This window comes from Meleagris gallopavo, unplaced genomic scaffold, assembly GCF_000146605.3.
Source record: "Meleagris gallopavo isolate NT-WF06-2002-E0010 breed Aviagen turkey brand Nicholas breeding stock unplaced genomic scaffold, Turkey_5.1 ChrUn_random_7180001922095, whole genome shotgun sequence".
NCBI lineage: Eukaryota > Metazoa > Chordata > Aves > Galliformes > Phasianidae > Meleagris > Meleagris gallopavo.
The window spans coordinates 1-6,579 of NW_011184792.1; the positions used below are offsets into that span (position 1 = coordinate 1).

The window sequence follows — 6,579 nt, forward strand, 5'->3', positions numbered from 1 at the left end:
GCTGGCCCCGTGCTGTGTGTCTTGCAGGGCAGAAAGAGCAGCACAACATTGGTGCTACTGTCCACTGCCGTGTTGTGATTTCCAGGGGGACCTTGACCGGGACCAGTGCCCAGCACCTTTAGCAGGGGGTGCACCTTCTGCCACAGTAGCGGTTGGAAATGCAGGAGAGGTCAAAGCCCCCCGAGGTGATGGGCACGCCCTGACAGCTGAGGATGCTGCCAACAGCAGCGGAGGTGGAGGATCCGACGGCGGTGTTCTGCGGGAAGGAGCTGAGGATGGGTCCGGGCAGGGTCACCACCACGGGAGAGGGCTCAATGACGATGGTGGAGTTCTGGCACTGCCTGACGCAGGGCTCATTGCAGCTGCTGGCCAGAGGAGTTGGGCCACAGGGCTGGCATGGCACGCACGGGTTACAGCAGGACATGTTTTGGATCTCAAGTTTCACCTGGGGGAGAGTATGGTGGATACTGAATATGGGGATGCACGAGGAGATTCTCAAGAAGGCAGGAGTGAGCCAAAGCACATATTCTACTGGAATGTTGTTGTATTGCAGAAATAGTTATTGCCTTCTTGTTTCATTCTTTCAGAATCCAGGAAGAGTCTCAGAGATGCATCTAGCTACTGTGTAGACCATAGCCACAAGCTTCCTCAGAACAGACCCAGATTGTATCCACAAAAAATTTTCTCACCACTTTCCTCTCTCATAACTAGCAGTGCGATGATCTGGCATGGAACAGAGCTCATAAAAGCTGAGACACACTCTGCACCTTGCCCACCTATTGGTGAATGAATTAGACGAAATCAACCTCACACTCAACTGGTTCCCAAGGAGAAAAAGGGAAGAGTAGTGGATGAGAGTGGAAAGAGGAGAGTATGGAGCAATCTTCTGTCTACAGTGGGGAAACCAAGGCACATGCAGTGCAGGGAGCTGGAGCCATTCTGGAGAGGGCCAAGGCTATCTTGGCCTCCTCCTGTGAGGACCCAGATAGACCCCCCACTGCCTGTTCAGCTACTGCTGAGACCCCAGCCCAGGAAGCCCCTGAGTGCAGGCCCAGGCACCCTCCCAGAAAAACTCTCTCCCCTCTTCCCTCTTCATTGACAAGCAGTTCCAAGATTTGGCATGGAAGAGAATTGACAGCAGATGAGAGGTTCACAGGGCTCAGACCTCCTTTGGAAGAGTGAGAGAGACAAGAAGGGGATTTGCACTCACCTGGTTCTGAAGAAGAAGGCGGCTAGAGTAGTGGATGAGAAGGCAAGGACCTGGGCTGCCTTTTATAATGGTCCTACTGCCCCATATCCAGAGGCATCACTTATAGCAGTGGTTATTTTCTGACAAGCCCCTCCTGAATGCAGATTGTCCTGCATAATGACATGGTCCATGTGTTTTCTTCCTGTGCTGCTGTGTTTCATTACCAGCTTTAGATCATGCCCATCCCACACTGAAGGCATCCACTGAGTAGCAAGAAGGGAGGCCCAAGCATTTCCGCTCAACAAAAATCTGTGGCTGGGCAACAGCCTCAGTGAACGTGCTGGAAGAGTCCAGCAAAGACAAATGATGTCAGTCTGGGCCACTCCTTAGGGATTCTTAGTTTCCTTTCCAGCAAGAGTTGTAGCAGCTCCTGGGTGTGATCCTATCCTACTTGACTCTGCTCTGTGGAATATTCTGCTTCCCTTCTGTGTTTTTACTCATTTTGCTTCAGTGATTTTTATCTGAGGCAAGAATTTTGCAGAGCCCTTTCCACATCTTTAAAGAAATGTACAGCAATAAAGGCTGTAACAAAAGGGCTGTTTCAATAAGAAAGCTGATAAATATATGATATTTATTTATTTATATATGATATTTATAAATATCTGAGGTGTGGCGGCCATAGTGGTGAGGCCAGTCTCTTTTCAGTGGTACATGGAGACAGGACGAGGGGAAACGGACATCAGCTGCAGCATAGGAAGTTTTGCACGAATGTGCGTAAGAACTTCTTCACGGTGAGGGTGACGGAGCACTGGAACAGGCTGCCCAGGGAGGTTGTGGAGTCTCCTTCTCTGGAGATATTCAAGTCTCGCCTGGACGCCTACCTGTGCGACCTGGTGTAGGGAACCTGCTTTGGCAGGGGGGTTGGTCTCGATGATCTCTAGAGGTCCCTTCCTACCCCTACAATTCTGTGATTCTGTGATTCTGTGATTCTGATCCAAGCCTTCCAGGATTGCTTCATTACAGGCAGATCATTTCTGACTGAGAAAGAACAAGAATATCCTCATAGGCAACCATCGTATCTTACATTCTTGTGGGTAAGAGAGAGTCAGGTGGAAAGATAATTTCCTCATGTTTGAGAAAGAGCTGGTCAGAGATCATCTAGGCAAAATTAATGCACACAAGTCCATGGGCCCCAATGGAATTCATCCATGAGTGATTAGAGAGCTGATAGATTGTACAACTACTCTCTATCATCCTTGAAAGGTCTTGGAGAATGGAAGAGGTGTCTGAAAACTGGAGAATAGCCTATGGCACTCCAGACTTCAAGAAAAGAAGGACAATTCAGTAAACTATGGATCAATTAGTCTCATCTCCATCCTTGAAAAATGTGATGGAGCAACTTGTTCTCGATGCCATATCTGAGCAATTGAAAGAAAAGAAGGCTATCAGGTGTTGTCAGCATGGATTCACCAGGTGGAAATCATGCTTGATCAGCCTGATAGCCATCTATAATGTCATCCTCAGCTGTCAAGATAAAGGAGATCAGTGGATATTGATTTCAGCAAAGCTATTGACATAGTCTCCCACAACATCCTTGCACAGGAAAGTCTGAGCTGGTGTTCTGTGGGCAGATTCTAACATCATTGGTATTGCTTGGGAGCATCATGTGTGAATCCCTCATTTGTTGTCCTTCTTCCCCTGCTCTGCTGCCAAGCACTTGACGTCCTGGACATGCAAGGTTTTGACTCAACTTTGTGGGGCCACCTTTACCACTATCCCAGCAGCTCTTATTTTCTTCCTTTCCTTTTGAAACAATCTGCTCACTCAGTTTTGTGGATTGTATTCTCAGCAGGATTTACTTTCCTAAGCTCTTCAATGCTTGATTCCTTCTAGACATTACCAAGCTATTCTAGGTAAGAGAGTGTATTTTGCCGTTTTAGTAATACAGGCATAGTCAAGCATAGAGATGCTGAGTGAGAGGCTGGGCCTAATCAGGGTACATTAACATTTCCTTTTGAGAAGTAGTATACTGAAATTTATGTTGGAAAATCTAACAAATAGATTACTGTTAACAAAGATTAACAGTATCGCTCTGAGTGAGGAGGTACATGTTTAAAACTGTTGTCCCTTCATCTTATCCCACCCTTCCAGCAACACAATGCAGTAATAGCTGAACTGAGAAAAAGAGTAAAAATATTTGTTTTGTTGTTGTGTTTGGTTGTTGTTGTGGTTTAACCCAACATGCAACTGAACACTGCATAGTCTTTCGTTCACTCTCCCCACTCCCAGTGGGATAGCGGAGAGAATTGGAAGGAAAGTTAGAACTAGTAGGTTGAGATAAAGATCATTTACTTAGACAGTAAAGGAAGAGATAAATAAAGTAAAGATAACAAAATATATATAAATACAAAACAAGCGATGCACAAAGCAATTGTTCACCACCCACTGACCAATGCTCAGCCAGCCCCCGAGAAGCGTCTGTCCCCCAAGGGCAACTTGTCTCATTTTCACAGTTTCATCACATGATGTCATACGGTTTGGAATAGCCCTCATCCAGTTTAAGTCAGCTGTTCTGGTTCGGTCCCCTCCCAGCTCCTTATGCCCCTTACTCCCGTTTCTGTCAGGACAGTATGAGAAGCTGAGAAACAGAAACATCCTTGGCTCTGTGCAGCACTGTTCAGCAACAACTAAAATCATTGATACGTTATCAACATTGCTTTTTTTCTGAAGTAAAAACACTGAATCACACGAGACACCCTGAAGAAATTCAACTTTGTCCCTTCTAAAATCTGGACAGTTGTTAACATTTGGTTTGCTTGTTTGTTTTTCTTACAACATGCTTAAATTTAAATGTCTATTTATCTAGTTTGGAAAGGAAAGTGGCTTACTGCTGATGTTCAGTTATACAAATATTTTTGTTGCCTCAGTGGATGTTTAATGAGTATGGGGACTCCTCTAAGTTGCAGCTAATACTGTACTGCACTCATGAGGAATGCAAGGCCTTGGCCCCGGAGTTGACAGTACTAGTGGATGTAATCACTGGACTATATGTTGGGAAGTGAGTAGGTGATACTGATGCCACTTCCCTTACTGGTATTGGCTGGCAGCTCCTGCTGCAATTGGTCTTTGCTCACAGCCACTGCTGAGAAGAAAAGACTGCTCCCTGTAAGGTCCTAGCATGACAAAAGGACATGACTTAATGTCACAGACTCCACCTCCTTCTTTAGGAGTTGCCATGGCTCCCTTAGGAAAGAATTTCCAGGCTGCTCTACACATACCCATCTGCCCTGCTTCCTTCTAACACTCTCTCTTAGGTAATAATGAACAGTAGTGTAGCGCTCTGGACCCCTGGGTGCACCTGACATGGGTCAGAGCAGGATGATGTAGGATGACACAGGTCACCCAGCACTACTGTAACTACAGAAACTCAGTCACAGGAATGAGTTCTATGTTGTGGCCCATGACACAGTGCACCTTCTCATGCACTCATGAAGGGAATAATTCAAAACCCTGCACCCACAGACATTTGCACAAATCCAACACACAGAAGATGCGAGTGCATGCTGATGACCCTACAAATGTTAATGTACTTGTGTGACTAGAGTGATACTGGCTATCCTCCAAAGTTTAGGCACCTATCCCATTCTCCAAGATCTTTCAACGGTGATAAAGAGCAGTTTGGCAATCACTCTTGCCACTTCTGTAATCCCTCAAGGGTGAATCATATCGGGGCCCATGGATCTGTGTGCATTGATTTTGTGTAGATGATTTCTGAGCCTTCCTCAACCATGGGGAAAGCATCCTTTCTCCAGACTTTATCTCTTGCCACCATGATCTGGAATGTCCAAAAGGCAGTTTTAGAAGTGAAGACTGAAGCAAGGTCAATATTCACCATCTCCCCCTTCTCAGCATTCGCTGTTACCAGGGCAGTCTCCCTGTTAAACAGAAAACCCGCATTTTCTCTCATCTTTCTTTTGCTGTTGACATACTTAAATAAGCCTTTCATATTATGTTTCATCTCCCTCACCAGATTTAATTCTAAGTGGACTTTAACCTTCATCATTGTATCCTTGCAGTCCCTGACACCATTCATACATTCCTCCCAGGTTGTCAGGCTCTTTTTCCACACTGCATAGACTTGCACATTCTCCTGGTATTTCTTTCTCATCCATGCAGATCTCCTGCCATTTTTACTCAATTTCTTAATAAAGTTGGATTGAAATGTGACTGCTGGGCAAGTCTGCACATCCAGTGCTTTGTCTGCTGTGAGCTCTGCTCCTCCCACCATGCAGCATATTTTGGGTATGGATGGGGAATGGTTGCAAAAAACCTTTGGAAAAGGAGAAGGCAGCTGAGCATCTGCAGCATCCCCATCAAGAGGGGTTGGAAGGACAGCAGAGAGATAGGATAAGATGGGATGAGATGGTGTTGCTGAGCCCTGGTCCCTCGGATGTGCCTGACATGGGTGAGAGTATGATGAGCTGCCATGCAGGTCACATGGAACTATGCAGACCTGGAAAATCAGCAGTGGCAATAGGTCATGGGCTACAGCCTGGAACACAGGGCACCTGCTCATGCCTACAAGAAGGGAATCATGCACATTTCTGCACTCACAGACATTTGCACAAATCCAACACAGAGAAGGCACAAGTGTATGCTAATGGCCCTCTATCTGTTAATGAGATTGCATGGTACTCTGAGAGACAGCACAGAGATGAAGGGCGCACTGACAGACCTGAAGAAAACATTGGAACCACTGATGTTGACATGCTTGCTCTGTTGGTCCACCAGTTTGAGCTGTACTAACCTGTGCTGAGTACTGCTGGGAATAATCACAGAAATATGCTTTTAACACTTAAGGAAAATATGTACAATATATTCTTGTACAAAAAAAACAAAAGGCACCATGATATAGAAAGAAAGAAAGAGCTCCGTATGGATAGGATCTAGGCAATTGTAATTTCAGAAAAATCTACGTTACTTTATACAATTCCTCACAAAGTCAGTGTTGCCATCCTCAGAAAGGATAGAAGTTTCACCCGGTGGATCCGTGGCTCCTCTAACTCTTTCATATTGAAGGAGGCCAAGTGTTACGCCATTTATTGTTGGGTCATTCTTAAAAAGTGGAAAGAACATCACAAAACGCCCTGCATCATACCAAGAGTACAGAGGAAAAAAGAGGAGACAAAAGAGGAAAGCAAAATATTTCAAAGAGCAGGTGGGATAGAGTCACACTCAGGAGGAGGCACATGTCTTACCAGAAAGGAAACTAGGAATCCCTAAGGAGTGGCCCAGACTGACATCATTTGTCTTTGCTGGACTCTTCCAGCACGTTCACTGAGGCTGTTGCCCAGCCACAGATTTTTGTTGAGCGGAAATGCTTGGGCCTC

At 45.6% G+C, this 6,579-nt stretch overlaps 1 pseudogene; it reads right to left on the reverse strand.

Annotated features, from left to right (window-relative positions):
* Positions 1 to 118: 118 nt before the first annotated feature.
* LOC109364797 lies at positions 119 to 1,307 on the reverse strand (annotated as a pseudogene).
* Positions 1,308 to 6,579: the final 5,272 nt, after the last annotated feature.